The sequence below is a fragment of the Benincasa hispida genome, chromosome 1, assembly GCF_027475165.1.
Source record: "Benincasa hispida cultivar pf3 chromosome 1, pf3_genome.v1.1, whole genome shotgun sequence".
Classification (NCBI taxonomy): Eukaryota; Viridiplantae; Streptophyta; class Magnoliopsida; order Cucurbitales; family Cucurbitaceae; genus Benincasa; species Benincasa hispida.
The window spans coordinates 75733169-75746491 of NC_143478.1; positions in this window are offsets into that span (position 1 = coordinate 75733169).

The window sequence follows — 13323 nt, forward strand, 5'->3', positions numbered from 1 at the left end:
GTGATGCTAATTGGAACTCTCTTATGGATGATTCAAATGCTACAGTGAGTATATCTTTAATATAACTGGCGGAGTTGTCCCTTAGAAGTTCAAGAAACAGACTATTTTAGCCCAATCTACAATGGAGTCAGGAATGATAGTACTAGCGTCAGCTAGTGAAGAAGCAGGTTGGCTTAGAAGTCTGCTATCAAAGATTCCTTTATGGAAAAAGTCAGTACCAGCCATATTGATCCATTGCGATAGTACTGCATCAATCGCAAAAGTTCAGAACCGTTACTACAATGGAAAGAGACGTCAAATATGTCGTAAGCACAATACCATTAGAGAGTTTCTCACTACTCGTACAGTTAGAGTGGATCATATACGGACTGATGTAAATTTGGCAGATCCTTTGACGAAAAAACTGGCTAGAGAAAAAGGTTTTCAGAACCTCAAAAAGGATGAGACTCATGCTTATAGAAAGATGAATCACAATAAGGAAAACCCGACTTGTAGACTGGAGATCCCAAGAAACAGGTTCAACGGGTAATTACTGATCACGAGTGACATATAGTGGATCATGCTAAACCAAACACAGAGTTCCATTCCTATGACTTAAAGTCTGAGCATGATATCCTAAAGCATAAGAAAGGTTGAATTCAGTTCTTAATGAGATATATACTTGATGACAAATGGGGTACCTAACTACAGGAGTACTCTTGATAGACTCACCTGTGTGAATGTGGAAGTGAGGGCCGTTTCCTATGGAGTTTTTAGGCAAACTCTTTAGAGCATACACTAAACCGAGATACACGTGCTAGGCCTTAAAGCACAGGCGTTCGTACTACACCTTAATGACACTCTGTGTGAGATGCTGTTAGAGATAGAGTTCAAAACCAAGGGTTACACTAATATATTCTAAATCATCTACACTATGTAAAGGTTCAAGTCGTAAGACATCTTCGCTCATGCACAGTGTTGTATAGACTGAAACTACTCGATGAAAATCTTTTATCTCTTTCTCTTTATTAAATTTCCAAGTGGGGGATTGTTGGGTGAAAATTTAACTTTCAAAATAAGAGGAAACCAACCTTTTGGTAAGAGAATACCACATTAGACGATTTGATATTGGAAGCCTCCCTTATGTACTCCAATATTGAGTTTTGGGTTTAAGCCTCAAGGGATACCCATGTTTTGGAGGGAGTGAGGAGATAGACCAATGTGGGTTCGGAAGACGTCCCACACGTGCGCCACCGTCCGTTCGGTTGGTCAGGCGAGGCAAGGCGAGTGTGCGTGATTACTAATTTTTAATAAAAATATTATTATTTTTATTTAATTTTTATTATTTAATTTTCTTTTCTTTTAACTGAGAAAAAAAAAGGAAAAAGTCCTCATGTTCGAGTTTCGTCTGCTCCGTTCGCATTCGTCCACGCGCAAGCATTTCGTCCGCACACGTTTTGAGGATCACCGCCTTTTTTTCTCCCTACCGTTCCACGCCGAAGGCCTATCAAAGGTGTGACTCAGCAGTTTGAAAATACAATTCATTTTTCCTCTCCTTTTCCATTTGAGTTTTCCAAGTAGTGGGTTTAGAAAGGGTGTGTGTTCCAGTCGGTAATAGTGCATTTTCGATCGGGTTTCTTTTGGCAGTTTTATCCTAGGGACGACATGGAAATTTTCAGACCTGCTTGCACACTTGGACAGAGCCGCTAAACGTCTTAAAGAGAACGAACTCTATGACTCAGCCTATAACGAGTTTCTATTTTGCAGGTTTTGCTCTTTGCTTGACCGTTGTACCTTGATTGTTTACTATTCATCGTTCTGAGGGTCTTGCTGTTTCCAACAACTGTCCCTTAAAATGATTGTGGCGCGACTTTGATGACAATCGCTATGTCAGTTGCTCTTAAAGGTTAAGATAAATTGAGTTAAAAAATTAAATGGACAAGTAATACAAATTTAGTTTTGGACGGGCGATAGTGCGTGTGGTGAAAAGGTTATACTTTCAACACCAACATAATTTAGACTCACATTTAGCATGCCTTGGTATTTATACCTTTAGGCATGGTTAAATTTTTCGATTGGAACAAAACTCTCCCACTCCCTTGACTTTTGCTATGGGTCTAGGCCCAATATAGGGTTGGCAACAAGGGCGGGCCGAGGCGGGGAGGGTTCTCGTCCCTATTCCGGATGGAGAAATTTACCCTAATCCCTGCCATTTAAAGGCGGGGGTGGTTCTCCGTCGGGGAAATGGGTCCCCATGGGGACCCATTCCCTTTCCCCTTTTGTTTCTCCATGGAGACATTTTTTAAACAAAAAAAAAATAAATAAATAAAATTCTTTTTGGTTTAAGCTTGGATATTTTAGTTGAAATTATATTTGGCTAAATTAAAAACTAGATTAAATATAAGAAGTTAAATACCTAATATATATATATATAGAAATATATCTAAATTTAATCGAGGCAGAGTCAGGGACGGGGCGGGGATACCCTCTCCATCCCCACCTCATCCTCGGTCCAACTAGGATTCCCTCCTTGATCGGGATTCCTGCGGAAATTTAGCCAATCTTAGCCCAAAAATCACTTCCAATAATTGGTATATTAATTGTTATTTTATCCACTATAACTCACAAATTCTAACCTAGTTTGATTTGAATATTTGATTTTTAAGTTTTACATATATTGTCAAGAACTAGCCCGCCCATCCATATATATATGTGCACACCACGTTGAAACTCATTCACCGTGTTTTTTAGTTTTTTTTTTTTTTTTGGTTAGTTTTATTTGTTTTTGTATTTATATTGTTACATGCCAAAATGTGCACAAGAAAATCAAACTAAAATTTCAGGTTCAACAATAAATTTGTAATTCAAAAAAGAGAGGGTATGAAGAAAAAAAAAATTGAAGTTATAATTGCATAAATTTTTCTTAGTAATTCCAACATCAAAGATGGATAATTGCATAATGGAGAAAAAAAAAGTTCAAGAAGGAGTTATAATAATGTATTTTTAGTTGTTTACCTTTTCCTTTTTCCTCTTTAAGATTAGGAGAATATTAATTAATTTTTTTCTTGTCCTACACCGATTAGGATTAGATTTGATTGGTTCAATGATTTATTGTTCATGGACTTATTTGAGTCTAGGTTCACTTACATCTTGGACCAAAACTTTCAAACTCTAAAGACCAAAACTCTCTTGTTCTCAACCTTTGAAAATCTTATGAACATAACTCTTCTAGAGCTTTGAAGATTGGAAGACTAAAAGCTCAAAAAAATGTAACTTTTCTAAAGATCGTAAGATTGGAGACTTATAAGACTAAAACTTCTCTTAAGTTCTTAAAGAATTCTTGAAGACTTCAAAGCTAAAGCTCCAAAAAGACACTGAAAGGAAGCTTCCGTCAATATTCGATAAAAAAACATCATTAGATCAAATACTAGAGATTGTATTCATTATACTTAAATTAATACTTAATACAAATATGATGTTCATTTCAACTAATTAAATTTCTTTGAAAATCTCATCGAACAAATACAATCACGAAAATTAAGAGTTTAAATTGATACATTTATCAGTTTAGAGTTTTAATTGATATAAACTCAAAGTAAAAAGGAAATATTGCTTGAAACAAATAAAACTCGGGAAAAGTGGAGAAGAAAATGAGGAAATTGTCTGAAATAGCTACTCAAGTTTTCACTTTTCAAAACTAGCATACTTTTTTTTTTTTTTTTTTAAATTCATCAGAATAGTTTTTTTCCGTCAAAGCGAGATCGACCAACGAGATTTAGTTTAAAAAATTGATTTTTTTAAAGTTATCGATTGTTTTGGGTCTTATCGGTATATCTCGGATTACATATCAAGATTCTGCTAATTTTTTGAAAATTATGTAATCTTCACAATCTTATACCAAATCTTATATATTTTCAAAATTTCTCCAGTTATCTTTCCCAAATATTATATTAAATACTTATATAATTTTTCAAATCTTAACCCAAATATATAGAATTTTAGTATTAGTCTTAAGAATACACCGAGAAAACCCAAATATATAGAATATCGATGTTAATTTGCCCGAGACTAATATCGAGAAACACCATACGTATAAAATCTCAAAGTTAATTTGCTCGAGATTAGTGTTAGATTTTATATATTTCTGCATCTTACATTTTTTTTTTTGTAAAATTTAATATTCCTCGAAATTTAAAAATCAAAATGCAATCACTTGAGAAAGTTTGAAAATTCATATAATTGTGGAAACAGAAATTAGGCTAAAGATTTGAAAAATTATGTAACTATTTGATATAATATTTGGTAGAGATAACTTAATTAGAAGAAATTTTCAAAATATATAAGATTCTATATAATATTTGGGAAGATTGTAATATTTGAAAACATCAGTAGAATCTTGGTGTGTAGAGATATGTACCAAGAAAATTCAAAATAATAAGTTAAAAAAAGTTAATTTTTTTAATTAAATTTGGATGGTCGATCTCATCCAAAATGGATCAAGAAAAACTATTCTGGCGAGTTTTAAAAAATGATGCTAATTTTGAAAAGTAAAAACTTCATAGTGTCATTTTTTACAATTTTCCAAGAAAATGTAATAGTTTAGTAAGAGAGTGGTGAAATTGGAAAAGGACAAAGTAAGAAATTTTTATCTATATATATAAAACCAAAGTGACATTAGTTTAATGGTAATGGGCACGATCTTTCTCTTTAGTTGAATACCGTCTCCATAATTACAATAAAAAATTACCAAAAAAATAGGAATAGAAAATATTGTTTGAATAGCAAAAATTGTGAGAATAAAATGTAATATAGGAAAAATAAAAATAGTGAATCCAACCTATTTATTATTGTAACAACTCAAATTTTTAGGTAATTTTTAGTTTAATTATCTTAAATTATTTTGATGCTATTTTGAGTTTTGAGACTACAATTGGATTATTGGGGTTAAGATTATTCAACTTAATTTCACTTAATGGAAATTTATTTAAAATCGGAGGAGATTTAGAAATTTGATTTTTAATTTAAGAAAAAGAATTTGGATTTAGGAGTGTACATATGTACACATTTTAGTTTTTTAAGTTAAAATTAAAAGAGAAAAGAAATTAAATTAGATTTCTCTCTCCCTCCAACCCACGTAAAGGACCCTCGGATCGCTTTTCTCGTGCAACCCTAGCGTCCCATACCGTCGCGGCCTATGAAGCTCAAATACTTCAAAAGGTGTAGATAATCAGTAACATATACGTATTTTATACTGATACATCCAAATACGTGAAATGAAGTATCTAATTTTTTTTTTTTTTTTTTTTTTTTTACTAATTTGGGATATGTGTATCCCCTTCAAGATACGTGAAGGGATATGCTAAGCTAAAAAATATTCAATTTGGGCTAAATTTTTTAAGCCTAATAGCCCACATAATTTTATATTTTTATTAATATAATTATTAAATTATAATATTATAATACATTAAAAAGAAAAAGAAAACCCTAAAATTAACAACTAAAAAGCAGTTCTTTTAGTTGTCTATTCATATTCTTCCTTCTTCAGACTTCAATTCTTCAGTCGTCTATTCATATACTTCCTTCTTCAGACTTCAATTCTTCAACTCGTGCTCAATTTTGAAGGAATGGTGAAGTTCTGCAATGGAAGCGGGATCATTTCCAATTTTTTTTTTTTTTTTTTTTTTTTTTTTTTTTATAGAATCTCAAATTACAAAACAATCAAATTATACATTATAATAAGAAAGTTACAGCATGCTAAGGAGGGAATTAAGAAGAAAAACAAGTTACCCTTGAAGTCGAAATTCTTCATGTAATCCCTCGATCCGATCACGAACACTTCGATCTCCAAAAGTGAAAACCCAAATGGCCACCACCAAGAAGTCAACCTCTGTATTCTCTTAGAAATAAGAATCCAAGAGTTGTGGGCTCTGAATTTTGGGAAGATGGAGAGAAGTTTGAGAGAAGAAAGAAGAAGAAAACCCTTTTTTTCTGTGTTCTTAGGAAGTTTTTCAGAGAAAATCACATAGAGAGTCTCAACTCTAAAGAATACGATGGATAACCCAAAAAATTGAACTCTCCATTCACTTATGCCACACAATTGATGGAGAAAAAATTAAGGGGAAGGAGTACTCCCTCACTTCAATTTTTAAATCAAAATTAATTTAATTTAATTATATATATAGATAGATAGATAGATAAAAAAAATAATAATAATAACTGACTTATTATATGTACATATAACTATATGTTATATAAACTATAACACATAACCTATAGTTTTTTATATTCTATCAAATACAATATAATATATAGTTTTAATTTCTCTCAACAATGCATGATATTTAATACAAATCCCATTTACACTAAATTCAATTGTATAAATCTCTTCCATATAATTAGTATTCGAATCATATTCAAATATTCTCTCAAAATAAACTTTATGTTATAATGTATCGAATACATTATATTAATTATATCACATATAATTAATTTAATTAATTATATATGATATAATTAATTTAATTAATTATATCATATATAATTATTTTCCTCAATTAATTTAAACAATTCAAATTAAACCAAAATTAATTTTCAATAACCCCTCTTGAGTTACAGAGGGACCTTATGAACCTGTAGATTGAAGCTCCAATGGTACTTGAATAATTAATTAGACTCTTTAATTAAATTACCTAATATCCATTAATTGTCAGTCACTTCACTAAAGACCGACAGCTACACTCTTCGCACTACAAATATATTTCTGTGTCTACTGGATATAACCAGTCAATAATGCGATGACTCTTTGCAAATTGTTCGTAAGTACAATTGGGTTAAAATTACCGTTTTGTCCCTATAGTTACATCTAACTCTTTAAGTACCACGAATCCCTCTAGTGAACAATAAGTCATAGTCCAACTATGACCAAATCCCTTTCGGGCCGAGAAAGGGTATGGCCACATTGTTCAAATCCCAGAATTAGCCCTTAAATGAGCAATTTATCTACTTACCCCGACATCAGGGAATGAGTGAATTCCGTCTTGTGTAGTTCTATTCTCAAGTCCCTAATCAGACGAATCCCTAAAATAGTAGGCATATTGAATCTACAATCTGGCCACTCTCACCCATGCAAATCAAAGGACCGGCTTCATAAGCAGGAGTTCACAACTCACTCAAGATTCAGGTCATGTAACATATGGTCATCTTGGTAAAATATAGGTCTCTACTATTAATGGTGTGATATAATGAGACTAGTCATTTCGTGGTCTGGTCTTATAAAAACTCTTTGTATAGGATATTCTCTCTCACATGTCTCTATATGAATAATCAAGATCAGATCATTTGTAGCACTTTACAATACTTGCAACATCTACAAAGTGGGCCGTAACCGTAATGTCACCAAGATAAGGTACCTAGCATCCATCTACTATAGACGGTTTGAGTTATCATTTAAACATGATCCACTTGTATGTCTCTATATACATGTTTAAATTACATAAAATAACCTAGGATTTTAGTTTATTGAATTGAATGTATGCTCATTAAATAACAATTTGTTTATACAAAGTTTACAAACTACGAGAATATATGAGAGATTTAGGACACCAATCTTAACAATCTCCCACTTGTCCTAAAGCTTAGGGAGCCAAATGTACAATACAAATAAAGTACAAAATACAATTAACTAGGACAATACTATATTCTAGTAACATCTCCCACCTGCCCTAGACAATATACCGCATATCCCGTAGACCTAGACTTTCTAGATGACTTTCGTACACTTTAGCTGTGAGAGCCTTCATAAACGAATCAGCAATGTTGTGTTCTGAAGAAATCTTCATGACAATCACGTCACCTCGATGCACAATCTCCTGAATCAAGTGATATTTCCGCTCAATTTGTTTGCCTCTTCTATGACTCCTAGGTTCCTTAGAATTTTTCTCATCACCACTGTTATCACGATAAAATACGATGGACAAAGACATATTTGGAACAACTTCCAAATCAGTAAGGAACTTCTTAAGCCAAACAACCTCTTTACCAGCTTCATAAGCAACTATATATTCAACTTCCATAGTGGAATCAACGATGTATCCTTGCTTGATGCTTTGATGCTTCGCCAAATTATAGCTCCTCCATTCAGAGTAAACACTGACTCTGATGTGGATTTCCAAGAATCCTGATCAATCTAAAAGTCAGAGTCCGTGTATCCTGTAAGGATCAGATCCTTATCTCTATACACAAGCATATAGTCCTTCATTCTCCGAAGGTGCCCGAGGATTGTTTTGACCACTGTCCAGTGATCTAATTCTGGATTGGATTGATATCGACTGACAATCTCTACTGCATAGCAAATGTCGGGTCTAGTACATAACATTACATACATAAGGCAAACAGTCGATGCATAGGGGAATTCGTATTACTGCCTCAAGCTCTTAAGGAGTCTTAGGACATTATTCCTTAGACAATACAATTCCATATCTGAAAGGTAATAAACCCTTATTAAAATTGTGCATCGAATATCTGACAAGCTTCTAATCAATATAAAATACTTGAGACAAGGATAACTTTTTTTTCTTACGATCCTTGATGATCTAAATTCCTAAAACAAATTGTGCCTCTACCAAATCTTTCATTTAGAATTTGGCGGCCAAACATTTTTTTACATCAGTCAGAAAATCTACATCATTCCCAATGAGTAGGATATCATCCACATATAGTACGAGGAAAGCTACTAAGCTGATGATGATTTTCTTGTAAACACAAGACTCATCAACATTCTGATCAAAACTATAAGATTTGATCGTAGTATCAAACCTTATATTCCAAGATCGAGATGCTTATTTAAGTCCATAAATGAACCAATTAAGCTTGCAAACCTTTTGCTCTTGATCTTATTCAATGAATTCTTCTGGTTGATTCATGTATATGGTCTATTTAAGATTACCATTAAAAAAGGTAATCTTGACGTCTATTTGCCACATTTCATAGTCATAATATGTGGCTATGGACAAGAGAATTCCAATAGACTTTAACATGACCACATGTGACAAAATTTCTTCATAGTCCTAAGTTCATTCTCTCAACCTGGATATAACCCTTTGCCACAAGTCTAGCTTCAAAGATCTGTACCTTTTCATCTACACCTCTTTGTCTCTTGTAGATCTATTTACAACCTATAGGTTTATCCCATCAGGTTGATCTAGAAGCTCCAGACAGAATTGAAGTACATAGACTCGATTTCTTGATTCATGGTTTTAATCCATTCATCCTTGTCAATATCTTCCATTGCTTGTTTATAAGACAATGGATCATCGAGACCATCATCAACTATGATGTTTTGGGCTTCTGTTAAACCCATGTAGCGTACAGGTGGGGTTATGACCTCTCAATAGGTCGAGGCAATCTCAACTCTTGAGATGGATATGAATGAGTAGATGAACTGATATCAATGACCCTTGTTGATGTATCAGCCCCTTCAACAACCCTTGTTGAAGTCTCAATAGATTCATTAGAAGTTTCACTTAAAAAAAATTTGCTTCGTGGTTTATGATCCCCCATATGTTCTTCTTTCAAGAAAGTAGCGTTTGTCGATACAAACACTTTATTCTCACTTTGATCAAAGAAGTACTTGCCCCTCGTTTCCTTGGGATAGCCTACAAATAAGCATACTTTTGAACGAGGTTCCAACTTTTTGGAATTTGTCATTAACACATAGGTTGGACATCCCCAAATTCTGAAGTGGCGTAAACTACCTTTATGACCTCTCTATAACTCAAAAGGTGTTTCAGAAACACTCTTTGAGGGAACGTTGTTCAAAATGTAAACAGTAATCTCTACTGCATATCCCCAAAAGGAGTCAAGAAGTTGAGCATAGCTCATCATAGACCGAACCATGTCCAACAGGGTTCTATTTCTCCTTTCCGATACACCATTTTGTTGATGTACCTGAGGTTGAGAGTTGTAATGTAATTTCATGTTCCATCATATAGTTTTGGAATTTTAAGTCCATATATTCTCCACCATGATCAGATCGTAGTGTTTTTACCTTTTTACTTAACACGTTTTCAACTTCAGTCTTATACTCCTTGAATTATTCAAATGCTTCAAATTTGTGTTGCATTAGATATAGATACATATATCTTGAATAATCATCTATGAAAGAGATGAAATATTCATACCTTTCTTGTGCTCTTACGTTCATTGGATCACAAAAATCTGAATGTATAAGCTCCAAGGTCTCTTTGGCTCTATAACATTTTCCAGTAAAAGGTCATTTTGTCATTTTGCCTTCAAGGCATGACTCACATACAGGTAAAAAGTTTTCTTTTAAACTATTTAGAAGTCCTTTTTTTCACCAATTTTTCAATCCTATTGAGATTAATGTGACCTAATCTTGGATGCCAAAGATGGGCATTTTCTTTAGGAGAAATTTTCGGTCTTTTGACAATTGTTTCCATTTTGAAGATTTTAGTATTTAGCACGACTTTTGTAACTAACGACCTTAGTACATATAAGTTACTTTCCATGGAATCAAAGCCTAGTTCCATTCCATTCTTAAAAATAAACACTTTATTTTAAGAGAAAGATAGAGAATACTTTTTTTCAATCAGACAAGAAACAGAAATTCAGTTCCTCTTGATATTAGGAACTACATATATGTCATCCAATAACATATATTGTTTATTGTCCAAAAATAACTTAAGTCTGCCTACAACACCAGCTGAAACGACCTCATCAATACCGACTCTAAGAGTCATCTCTCTAGCTACCAATTATCTTCGGGAATTAAATCTGTAATAGGAAGAACATACGTGATTAGTAGCTCATAAATCAACTATCCAAATAGAATCATCATTCTCTATCAAACACGTCTCGTTTATTTTCTTTAGAGTTCTTCTTTTTCTAGATAGTAGTGGGATCAGCTCCATAACCTATATCATAAATGAAGGAAATCGGACATAAGGATTTCCATGAGCAGAGGAAGGATCTTTTCAAATTTCAATCGTATATGAACATTACAATTACAATCACAAACGAAAACATACAGTTATGCGTAATACAGAAATTACAGCATGCTTTATTATAGATCAAGGACAAGAATCAACAAATCTTTGTAGACTCATCTTCAAGTTCCTTGATCACAAACGCTCGATCACAACAACATAACAACACATGAACGTTTGTTCAACACGACCGCTACACTACACGAACACAACAAACTCGAACTAAGCGATCACCACGGTCACGAACACCCTAAACACCGCGAACGACCTTCACAGAACCTCGAATGTGCCGAGTTGAGTATGAAACCACCAAGAAGGTTACCTTGGTATTCTCGATGTAAGAATCCAGGGGGTGGGCTCTATAGAGACTTGGTTAGAGGCAGAAAACTGGAGGAAGAACAATCGTGTAAACGATTGAGCAAGCGGGAGATGAAATAACCTATTGTATAGGTCGATGCCCAATCATTTAGGAAAAGCTATGCGATCGTCTAGCAAAAGTTATGCAATTGTTTAGCTCATCATCCAGCTGAATGTCTATCATGTAATAATACTCCACAATCATTTAGCTAACTCCAAGCTATCGTTTAGTAAATCTGATTTATTTGACAACTATCTGTGAGTAATTTCCGAGATTGAAAATCTCAAATCAATAACTTAGCAAATCTTTTCTCTTCCTAAAAATAGGAAAACTTTATCTCACGGTTACCATGAAACTACTAATAACCTCCCATTCAATTAGTTATTAGAGAAAAAGAGATAATTATCCAATAATTAATATTATTATAAATATAAATGATAACTAACTTACCATAATATATTTATAACCTATAGTTTTAATATTTCATCTCATGAAACATATAAACCATAGTTCTTTTTCTATTTCATGGCACTTAATGTAAATCTCATTTACATTAGTCCTCGACTAGATGTATCTCATACACCATACCGATCATATCATATATAATCGAGTTACTTCTTGTCAATTTGAACAATTCAAATCAACACCAAGAACTGATCCTCAGCTTGAATCCATTGAGCTACCAAGGGGACCTTATGGACCTGTAGCTCAAAGTTCCAACGGTACATGAGTAACTGACTAAACCCTTTAGTCATGGGATCCACCATTCGTTAACTGTCAGACACTCCACTAAAGATCGACAACTGAACTCTCTTTACTACAGATATATTATATGTCCATCTTAACTAATCAACGGTGCGATAACCCTTCACAGATCGCTCGTAAGTACAACTCGGCCAATAATCTTTATGCCCCTGTAGGTACATCTAACTTCTTAAGTACCAATGATCCCTTTAATGAACATAAATCATAGTCCTACTATGATTGAGTCCTCTCTTCCAAAGAGAAGCTGTGGCCACTATGTTCATGCCCTAGAATCAGCCCTTAAGGGAGCAATCTATCTACTTACCTCTGTTTCGGGGAAGGAGTGAATTCCATCTTGTGTACGTGAGTTCCCATCTCCCAAATCAAATAAGTCCCCAAAAAGGTAGACATGTTGAGTTGGCAATCTGAGCACTCTCACCCATACTAATCAAAGAACCGCCCTCAAAGGCAAAAGTTCCCAAAACTCTCAGGATTGAGGTCGTGTCACCTATGGTCCTTTAGGTGAGATGTAAGTCTCTAGTATCAACGATGTTATATACAGAGTCTAGTCATCTCATGGTCCGGTCTTATACAAACTCTTTGTACCCCTGCTCGCATGTCTCCACATGAATGGTCAGAATCTACCATCTGTAGTAGTTTACAACACTTGTAAACCTCTACAAAGTGAGCCGTATCCGTAGTGACCAGGATCAGTTATCCCACCTTAATGCTTATACTAGACCTATTTAGGTTATCACTTAAGACATGATCCACTTGTATATCTCATATACATGCTTAAGTTTACATAAGATAACCCATGGAGCTTTGTTTATTGAATATGAGTAAATGGCATAATGAAATAAAAATTATTTTATTCATAAAACAATGTGTATAATTATAAACAACGAGATTTTGGAAGAATTAGGACACTAATCCCAACAATAAACACCAAGTTTTATCTCAGAGGACAATCCTTGTTGATTAACTTCACTAGATTTGGCAACAATGGCTTTCTCTATTTGTCCTTTGACATTCAATATACTGGAATTTATCTAAGGAGCTGACATTACTGATTTTGTCGTCATCAGCCTTACCTTGCTTGAATTGTGAGAACTTTTGCTCAAACAATTCTTGCATTGTTTTCATGATTTGAAAGAAAAGACAATGCCAAAGGGATTGAATAAGCCCAAACTTTTTATGATAATCTGATTTTTGAAGGGAATTACAAACCATTTTATA